Source organism: Camellia sinensis, chromosome 2 (genome assembly GCF_055761805.1).
Source record: "Camellia sinensis isolate YWXY chromosome 2, ASM5576180v1, whole genome shotgun sequence".
NCBI classification, from domain to species: Eukaryota; Viridiplantae; Streptophyta; class Magnoliopsida; order Ericales; family Theaceae; genus Camellia; species Camellia sinensis.
Window position 1 is genome coordinate 30,853,077 of NC_138962.1, and position 11,745 is coordinate 30,864,821.

Consider the following 11,745-nt stretch of genomic DNA (forward strand, 5'->3'; position numbering starts at 1 on the left):
CAATGATTACGACAAGACAGAAGGCCCATTATTTTATTTTTGGCCACTCAAATTATTTTATCAAATGTGTTTGTTTCATCTCTTCATCTTTTATTTTGATAATGTCAAAGAGGGAGAAAACATATGATTTTGCTTTTGAAAATTATATGTTGTAGTATGTTGTAGGGTTATCAAATATTTTGTTAATTTTATTTTGTGTCAAATCCATACAAATATTGTCATTATAAATAAGGGGGAGATTGTTAATCATATTATTTAATTTTGATAATGTCTAAAATATTATTTGCAAAAATCTAGATTTTTTAATATGCATATTATTTGACACAAAATATTATCTGTTTAAAATATATATATTTGTTAAATATTATTTAAATAAAAATATTTTTGAAAACTCTATTATTCACTTTTTGAAAAATTAGGCTGATCACTATTTACTTTTTGACAAAATTAAAATTGATTGATTATATTGATTGATTGGTTGTATTATTTTAACAAATTCGATATTAATGGGTTGTCTTCTTTTGACAAAATTGATATGGAGTGGAAGGTTATATTTAATTTAAAATCTCTAAAACATATATAGAAAAAAAGTATATATGATCAGATTTATTATAAATATTACTTAAAGGGATTTTACTATATATGCAAATATTTGATTAGAATATTATATAGAATGCATATAATATACATAGAATACATCATGTGAGCAATTAAATTTTTTACACTACATTGATTATATCATGTTATAATAAAACAAGAAGAAAAAGATAGAGTTATATATTATAATAAAACAAGATGGAGCAAATCATTTGCTTGTTTAAAAGTTGTGAACTTTGTTTTAAATTGTCTACAAAAACGGTGGCTCCATGTTTGAAAAAAAAAACAAAAAAGGAAAAGAAAAAATTAGTTTTACTTTTATCTTTTTAATTATTAACATTTGTTGACTTTTTAAAATCAATGAGCGTGCTTATGTAAGCCATGACGTCAGCAGCGTGCTTATGTAAGCCATGACGCCGGCAAGGAGCGTCCAGCGGGTATATTTTTGTGTATAAATAGAAGTGTTGGATTTGGAGAAAAATCAAGAACTTGAAGAGAATTTTCTGTGTGCTCCAAATTTCTGAATATATTGTATTCTGCTCTTTCACTTTCAGATCTAAGTCTAGCCTTTATTCTTACACTTTCATATCTACTCTCTGTGAGAGAATTATTGTAAAAGAGGGTTTAAGTACCACTTATTCTTATTCGTTATTTTTGTGAGAGATTTTGTAAGGATAAGGCATTTATTGTTGAGTGAGGCTCAATAGGTAAGAGTAAGTCATGTACCAAATCCACAAGCTTGGTGGTGTATTTATTCAATTGATAGTAAAGAAATTCTCGAGGAGGTTCCTTGGGGAGTGGACGTGAGCCTGGCGTGCCGAACCACTATAAATCTCAGTGTTTGATTTTCTCTCCCTATCTCTTTTACTTTTATATTGATAATTGTTATTCTGTTTTTTATTTATTTATTAAAATTCTGAATATTGTGTTAATTGTAATATTGTGAAATTTTTAGTAACCCAATTCACCCCCCTCTTGGATTGCCTAACAGAATGTATTAAGTGATAATTAATTATCCCCATTTGATAATAACAATTGATTTAAATGTAAACTGAAAGTTAAGAAAATTTTAAATAATATGAAATTTACTTAATTCTCATTAAATTTATAAATACTAAATATAATTATCGACACACTATTATAAACTCACTATCATCACTACAACCACTAGCATTATCGCCACCACTGCTACCACTATTATTACCACCACCTTCAACACTATTATCATTGTTGCTAAATACCATCATCATTTCACTATTGTCACCACGCTACCATTACAATCGTCACTACCATTACTACTACTAGTACAATAACCACTACAACACTTTACCTTCACAACCATTGCCACCATTGTTACAACCACTACTATTATTCCACCACCATCATTACACCACCGCCACCATCAATCTTTTTTTCTTTTTTTGCAACATTACCCTTCCACCATCACTATGACCACTGTTCCTTGATATAATAATATTTACATCACCATTATCATTGGTACCATAGCTAATACCGTTGTTGCCTTAATTTTGTACATATCAAACAATTTTTTTTAGTTCAACACTTAATTTTTTATTAAATAATTTTTTAGTTTAAAAAATTTAACATTCAATTTTCAATTTTCAGTTTTATCAAGTATTTTGAAAATTTTATTTTCTATATATATCAAATAAAATTTTTATCGTTAATTCCACTTTGAACTAATCTAATTATAATATTTTTTCTAAAAAAAATATAACTTCTACCTTTCAAAACGATTACAATTATTTATTTTTTGTTTATATATATATATTATCACTAGGATGGTGATGTAAAATTTGTATCGTTAATTCCAGTTTGAACTAATCTAATTTTAATAATTTTTTTCTTAAAAAAATATATATATAACTTCTCCTTTACAAAACAATTACAATTTTTATTTTTTGTTTTTATATATACATACATACATACATATCTATATAACAAAACAAGGGTGTTGAGGGGACATTTGTCTTAGGTGGCATACAAATTGATGGCTGAGATTACACTTTTTGCCATCCATTTCAAGGGCTGAGATCACACTTCTCTTTTGTTTTTCTTTCTCTCTTAGGCTCTATTTGTTCATGTTTCAAAATTCAAACATTTCAAAGGTTTGATACCATTCTCTCTCTACCAAACGTTCTCTTCCCCATTCCACCCTCTCTCCCCCCCTCTCTCTCTCTCTCTCTCTCAAACAAACTCTTTGGTTCTCTCTCTCTTCTACCCGATCTCCCCCCATCGGAGCCCATCCTATGCGGATATCCAACCTCAACCCTCTATTCATCCTCGATTTTGCCCATTGCAACCCTGACCGAAGGATTCGATTTTGCCCATTACAATCTAAAATTGCCTATTTCAATCTGAAATCGAAGGGTTCGATTTTGCCCATTGCAATATGAAATTGCCCATTTCAATCGTTCAAAGTTGAGCGAGTCGTCTTCGATCAAATGATTGGTTTTGCAAGTCGACTGATTTCAATTCCAGATTTTCTTTAGTTTCATATTTCAGGAGGTTAAATTTTCTTCCAACAAAACACTCTTTCAAACTTCGAACTCAACCTACTATATGAATCTCTTTATCTTCTATGTTTTGCAGATCACACTAGAGAACCCATTATGTTATGGAGGTAACGATCTTTGTTAGAATATGATTTATTGAGTTCCATTTAATTGAAATTTTGTGTTGTGGTTATGAGTTTTGTTTCCACATAATGTGTTTAACCTGTGTGTTTCTAATTTTTTTTTTTTAAACATTTATTATCAGCATTGTGTATGTATATTGTTTTAGATCAATTGTTAAACAAACTTGCAGGTTGGAATTTTGGAGATTGTTGTAGAGCTATTGGTGTTTCTAATTTTTTTTAAAAAATTTTTATTAGGCACGAGCTATTGGTGTTTCTAATCTTATTTAAGAAGATTGGGTAATTTTTTATGTTCTTTTTTTTAGAAAAAAAAAATTGTGTTAGTTTTTTCAATTGTTTTTTATACTGATTTAGTTATTTATTTATTTATCTATTTTATAGCTTTAATTATGATTGATTCTTACAATTCATATATGAAGCATTGCTTTCAATTTGCTTAATAGGCTCACATTAGAGAGCTTGATAAAAAGTGAAACTTCTTAAGATTCTTTGCATCCAAACATTGTGGTTGAAATTTTATTACATTTATGTGTTCTCATTGCCTTAAAATTTGGTAGGCTCACATTAAATTTTTTTTTTTTTTCAATTTAATTCAACATTGATTCATTTGACACTTTTGTTTTTTATTGACAAATAGTAACATTTTACCAGCAATCCCATGATTCTTTAATTTTGAATTGTGTGTGTGCGCGCTTTTTTTTTTTTTTTTTTGGTTGACTTAAATGTACTTCTTTCTTTTTGTATGTTATTTGAGTGAGAATTTGTACAGCCATGACCATATCCATTTGTAAATGGGTCAAAGAAAGGTAGATATTGGTTTTTTGGGTCCAACATTATCATCCAAATTCAAAATAATATGTATAAGTTTTTAATAGATGGATAATTCTTCTACTTTCTTGACCTTTTTTTTTTTTCCCGCCTCATATGCAAAATCAGCAACCACCTCAAACTGAAATCCTATTGTTGAAGCATATCATACAATCCAATCCTATTGGTGAGTTGGCCTTTAAAATGAAGTGCTAACCGCCCTCTTCCAACTTTGCCGATCTACTCTAGCCAATATTTCCTGCACATTTTCACATTCAAAAGCTGTTGTGCATGGTTTTCTAGAATGGAATCCCCTCTAGATGATCTTTTGCGCTATTCTGCAGGAAATAATTGAAGTAATTCTGATTATGCTTTTACAAGATCATCCATATAGTTGAAGGTATTCATTGACATCTACTTTTTATATTATGCTTAATCAATCATTATTTCTGTTGGTTGTTGATTTTGATGTTTTTGATTTTTTATTAGTTGATGCGCTTTTAAATTTCTTTAACACATTAGCTGGTTTACTTTTGTTTTACTGAATTTCTATCTTTATGGATTTGGTAAGTTGTTGGTGAGGCAAAGAGGGTGTGCGGTAGGGAAGGGAAAGACAAAGAAGGTGGTAGCAATGCGATAAGGGAATAAATTTGAAAAAAAACCAAATATTTAGTTTTAGAGAAAATCCTATATAACAAGGAAGGGTAATATTTGATCCAATGGCTAGGATTGCTTCTTCCTTTCATACACGGTCCATTTCCAACACTAATTTTGAAAATGTATTTGTCCTATGTGGCAATTTGGATGGTCTAGATTAATTTAATCCAATGGTCTATTTTTTAACACTTCACCCATCTCAAATTCTAGATATCTCTCAATCCGTCCTCAGCTTTGCCCCTTCCTCCTAGCCACCGCCTCATTAAAGTCTAATTTTTGTTGTCTAGGTTTTTTAATTTTTGCTTTTACTATTTTTGTGCCTCTTTCATTACATAATGAGCTTTTCCTTTTTTGGTTTTTTTTTTCTTTTCCCATTATGCCAACTAATATATCTCTAAAAACATTTCTATCTTCAACTCAAGCTGTGATGAGATCCTTAGGTGCCTCTGTTTTCTAATTTGATTTTGATTTGGTGTTTGTTTACAATTTTATTTTGGGTTTGTTTTTAAACATCTGTATTCCTAGCATTGTTGTTTAGATCATATGAGAGCTCCTTTATTCAGATTTGTATTTGTCTGCTTGCTTTTCTTTTCTTTTTTTTTTATTTCTTTTTTTTATTCTTTGTTTTTTGGACTTTGTTGTTAACCATTTAGAGTGAACTTTTTTTTGGGTGAATATTTAGAGTGAACTTTGTTGCATTAATATCCTTAATTTGATTTTCTTGGGAAAATTGAATCTTTGAGGATTAAAAATGGAGTGTGAGGCTAACAATGAGTTTAAGGAATATCAGATGTTGATAATTTACGCTTCATTTTGTTTGGGAAGTGCCTTAGGCACAAGTCATTTGCTAGATTATTTTGATATATTCTTCTTTTTGGAAATGTCTTTTTCTCGCAGAAATGCTTATTTTTCTTTCTTTTTTATTTTTTCTTTTTTGGTGAGATGCTGAATTTTTTATTTTGTCACAAGAATTTTTTATTTTATATTTTTATAATTTTAAAAGAGGTTCAACAACCTTAAAAGTGTTGACATCGCAATTTTTTTTAGTCCCAGGATGGTTCTTGAATAAAATTCTTATTAACTGGTATGGTTCTTTAACATTTAAAATATTAGTATGATTCAAGACTATAAAACACTTAATGCTTCATAATATTAATATTGTTATACTTTTATTTGGTGTTACCTGTAGGTTGTGTTTTGTCAAGTTTATATGTGGATCATAAGCTGGTTTTTTGGCTTATTACGAAAAAAAATGTATAAACTTGACAAAACACAACCTATAGGTAACACCAAATAAAAGTATAACAATATTAATATTATGAAGCATTAAGTGTTTTATAGTCTTGAATCATACTAATATTTTAACAATATTAATATTATGAAGCATTAAGTGTTTTATAGTCTTGAATCATACTAATATTTTAAATGTTAAAGAACCATACCAGTTGATAAGAATTTTATTCAAGAACCATCCTGGGACTAAAAAAAATTGCGATGTCAACACTTTTAAGGTTGTTGAACCTCTTTTAAAATTATAAAAATATAAAATAAAAAACTCTTGTAACAAAATAAAAAATTCAGCATCTCACCAAAAAAGAAGAAATAAAAAAGAAAGAAAAATAAGTATTTCTGTGAGAAAAAGACATTTCCAAAAAGAAGAATATATCAAAATAATCTAGCAAATGACTTGTGCCTAAGGCACTTCCCAACCAAAATGAAGCGTAAATTATCAACATCTGATATTCCTTAAACTCATTTTTAGCCTCACACTCCATTTTTAATCCTCAAAGATTCTATTTTCCCAAGAAAATCAAATTAAAGATATTAATGCAACAAAGTTCACTCTAAATATTCACCCAAAAAAAAGTTCACTCTAAATGGTTAACAACAAAGTCCAAAAAACAAAGAATAAAAAAAAGAAATAAAAAAAAAAGAAAAGAAAAGCAAGCAGACAAATACAAATCTGAATAAAGGAGCTCTCATATGATCTAAACAACAATGCTAGGAATACAGATGTTTAAAAACAAACCCAAAATAGAATTGTAAACAAACACCAAATCAAATTCAAATTAGAAAACAGAGGCACCTAAGGATCTCATCACAGCTTGAGTTGAAGATAGAAATGTTTTTAGAGATCTATTAGTTGGCATAACGGGAAAAGGAAAAAAAACCAAAAAAGGAAAAGCTCATTATGTAATGAAAGAGGCACAAAAATAGTAAAAGCAAAAATTAGAAAACCTAGACAACAAAAATTAGACTTTAATGAGGCGGTGGCTAAGAGGAAGGGGCAAAGCTGAGGAGGGATTGAGAGATATCTAGAATTTGAGATGGGTGAAGTGTTAAAAAATAGACCATTGGATTAAATTAATCTAGACCATCCAAATTGCCACATAGGACAAATACATTTTCAAAATCAGTGTTGGAAATGGACCGTGTATGAAAGGAAGAAGCAATCCTAGACATTGGATCAAATACTACCCTTCCTTGTTATATAGAATTTTCTCTAAAACTAAATATTTGGTTTTTTTTCAAATTTATTCCCCTATCGCATTGCTACCACCTTCTTTGTCTTTCCCTCCCCTACCGCACACCCTCTTTGCCTCACCAACAACTTACCAAATCCATAAAGATAGAAATTCAGTAAAACAAAAGTAAACCAGCTAATGTGTTAAAGAAATTTAAAAGCGCATCAACTAATAAAAAATCAAAAACATCAAAATCAACAACCAACAGAAATAACGATTGATTAAGTATAATATGAAAAGTAGATGTCAATGAATACCTTCAACTATATAGATGATCTTGCAAAAGCATAGTTAGAATTACTTTAATTATTTCCTGCAGAATAACGCAAAAGATCATCTAGAAGGGATTCCATTCTAGAAAACCATGCACAACAGCTTTTGAATGTGAAAATGTGCAGGAAATATTGTGAAGTAGGCTTGGGAATTATTGGCTGAAATAACAAAAAGTGTAGTTAGGAAATAAACAACAGTACATGAGTTACTAAAATGATTGTGAATCACTTCAGCCATATGAGTCCTCTTCTTGTTATAATGCTTTTAAAACTACATGAACCTCAAATATACAAACAGATTTCATGAGTATTCAAATGATAAAAATAAAAAAATAAAAAATACATAGGAAAAAAATAATGAATAACATAAAAAATATTCTTACAAATAGTGATTATAATAGAAACCTAAAAAATTGTTGACCTTTAGCAAGAAGAAATCAAATTTTAGAAATAGATTTAGAAAAAATCCAAAAAATCATGAATCACATAAAAAAATATTCTTACAAATAGTGATTATATTAGAAACCTCAAAAATTGTTGACCTTTAGCAAGAAGAAATCAAATTTCAGGAATAGATTTAGAAAAAATCCAAAAAATCATGAATCACATAAAAAAAAATATTCTTACAAATAGTGATTATATTAGAAACACCAAAAATTGTTAGTCTTTAGCAAGAACAAATCAAATTTCAAAAATTGATTTAGAAAAAATCCATACCAAATTTTCATACCTTTGACATAACTTCACCATTCCACGACCGAAGAACCAATGGACATTACAAATTCTCCTATAATACAAATTAAATAAAAAAAAATATATAGAAAATTATATCAATAATGGGAATGGTTAACAAAAATACAAACAGATTTCATGAACCACGTAAGAAAATATTCAAAATTATACAAATAATGATACTATAAAGAACAAAAATTGTGCCTGAGAGAGAAAAGGGAGTGAGTTAGGGATTGGGAAGAGGGAGTTGGAGCTTTAGGAGGGGAGATCGAGCAAGGCTAGAGTAGATCGGTAAAGTTGGGAAGAGGGTGGTTAGCACTTCATTTTAAAGGCCAACTCACCAATAGGATTGGATTGTATAATATGCTTCAACAATAGGATTTCAGTTTGAGGTGGTTGCTGATTTTGCATATGAGACGGGGGAAAAAAAAAAGGTCGAGAAAGTAGAAGAATTATCCCTCTATTAAAAAATTATACATATTATTTTGAATTTGGATGATAATGTTGGACCCAAAAAACCAATCTCTACCTTTCTTTGACCCATTTACAAATGGATATGGTCATGGCTATACAAATTCTCACTCAAATAACATACAAAAAGAAAGAAATTACATAGTATATTTAAGTCAACCAAAAAAAAAAAAAAAGTGCGCACACACACAATTCAAAATTAAAGAATCATGGGATTGCTGGTACAATGTTCCTATTTGTCAATAAAAAAAAATGTCAAATGAATCAATGTCGAATTAAATTGAAAAAAAAAAAAATTAATGTGAGCCTACCAAATTTTAAGGCAATGAGAACACATAAATGTAATAAAATTCCAACTACAATGTTTGGATGCAAAGATTCTTAAGAAGTTTCACTTTTTATCAAGCTCTCTAATGTGAGCCTATTAAGCAAATTAAAAGCAATGCTTCAGATACGAATTGTAAGAATCAATCATAATTAAAGCTATAAAATAGATAAATAAATAAATAACTAAATTAGTATAAAAAACAATTGAAAAAACTAACACAAATTTTTTTTTTCTAAAAAAAAGAACATAAAAAATTGCCCAATCTTCTTAAATAAGATTAGAAACACCAATAGCTCGTGCCTAATAAAAATTTTAAAAAAAAAATTAGAAACACCAATAGCTCTACAACAATCTCCAAAATTCCAACCTACAAGTTTGTTTAACAATTGATCTAAAACAATATACATACACAATATAATAAACGTTTAAAAAAAAAAAAAATTAGAAAGACATAGGTTAAACACATTATGTGGAAACAAAACTCATAACCACAACACAAAATTTCAATTAAATGGAACTCAATAAATCATATTCTAACAAAGATCGTTACCTCCATAACACAATGGGTTCTCTAGTGTGATCTACAAAACATAGAAGATGAAGAGATTCATATAGTAGGTTGAGTTCGAAGTTTGAAAGAGTGTTTTGTTGGAAGAAAATCTGACCTCCTGAAATATGAAACTGAAGAAAATCTGGAATTGAAATCAGTCGACTTGCAAAACCCATCATTTGATCGAAGACGACTCGCTTAACTTTGAACGATTGAAATGGGCAATTTCATATTGCAATGGGCAAAATCGAACCCTTCGATTTCAGATTGAAATAGGCAATTTCAGATTGTAATGGGCAAAATCGAACCCTTCAGTCGGGGTTGCAATGGGCAAAATCGAGGATGAATAGGGGGTTGAGGTTGGATATCCGCATAGGATGGGCTCCGATGGGGGGGAGATCGGGTAGAAGAGAGAGAGAACCAAAGAGTTTGTTTGAGAGAGAGAGAGAGGGGGGAGAGAGGGTGGAATGGGGAAGAGAACGTTTGGTAGAGAGAGAATGGTATCAAACCTTTGAAATGTTTGAATTTTGAAACCTGAACAAATAGAGCCTGAGAGAGAAAGAAAAACAAACGAGAAGTGTGATCTCAGCCCTTGAAATGGATGGCAAGAAGTGTAATCTCAGCCATCAATTTGTATGCCTCCTAAGACAAATGTCCCATCAACACCCTTGTTTTGTTATATAGATTTTTTTAATAAAAAATTTATGCATAAAATAATAAGTATCAATAAATTTTTTTATTTAAGTTTACTTGCACATATAATCATTAAAATTATAAATTAAAATTTACTTTCATATATTCAGATAGAAAAAAATCAGTACAATTACTCAAAAACATAAAAAACTGATTTTGTTGCTTTATAGTTTAGCAATGTCCAATTTACAATTGACCCAACAATCACTTAAATACTACTATTCTTACATGTTTAGTTGCAAAATCACTAATCTAATTTGTCTACCAATTCTTTTCACAAACACTTCAATCCACAAATCACAATCCACGAATTATCTCATATCTGATAGCGAAGAAATTATAAAAGAAACAATTTAATGAAACAAAATTAGGGCAAAAAAATTAGGAAAAAATTATTCAATTAAGGTTGATAAAGACCTAGGTAAAAAAATTAGGTCAAAATTATTTATTCTACTAAAATCTAATAAATAAAGAAGGTAAAAAAAAAAAAAAGGACAAATTTATTATTCCACTAACCGATAAAGAAAGAATGTAGAAAAAAAATTAGAGCAATTTTATTTAATAAAATTTGATAGTAAAAGAGAGGACTTACTACGAGGGAGAGAGTGTGTGTGAAAGAGAGAAAGTGAGTCGCGCGCTCTGCTTCTCCTGCTTTATGCTTGCCTTGTTTCATTCTTCATCACCCACCACTTGGTGTTCGTGAGAGAGAGAGAGAGAGAGAGAGAGATTGAAAGCACAGAGTTGAATGAAACACTGACTGAGCTATGTAATTGGTATGTATTGTTTTGTTCTTCTGGGTTAGGCCCAAACATTCAATTAATTTATTTTTTTTATATATTTTCATTTTTATAAATATAGATCAAATCACACATATAAATAAATATGTGCTAAACATACATAGACTCAATAAAATATTTTGGGGCCAATAAATAAATAAAAATAAAATAAAATAAAATTGGGCCTATAATATTTTTCTAAATTTGGGAGTCTTATTTTTGGGCCAAAATTATGGGGCTAAGGCATAGGCCTTACTGGCCTTAGGCCAAGACCGACCTTGTATATATATTATCAATAAGATGGTGATGTAAATTTTTTATCATTAATTTCACTTTGAATTAATCTAAGTTTAATATTTTAAAAAAAAAATTCTCCCTTACAAAACAATTACAATTATTTATTTTTTGTTTGTATATAAATTATCAATAGGATGGTGACGTAAAATTTTTATCGTTAATTCCACTTTGACCTAATCTAATTTTAATATTTTCTTTCTTAAAAAAAAAAAAATCTCCCTTACAAAACAATTACAATTATTTATTTTTTGTTTATATATATATATATTATCAATAGGATTGTGACGTAAAATTTTTATCCTTAATTCCACTTTGAAGTAATCTAATTTCAATATTTTTTTTCTTAAAAAAAAATATAACTTCTCCCTTACAAAACAAGTA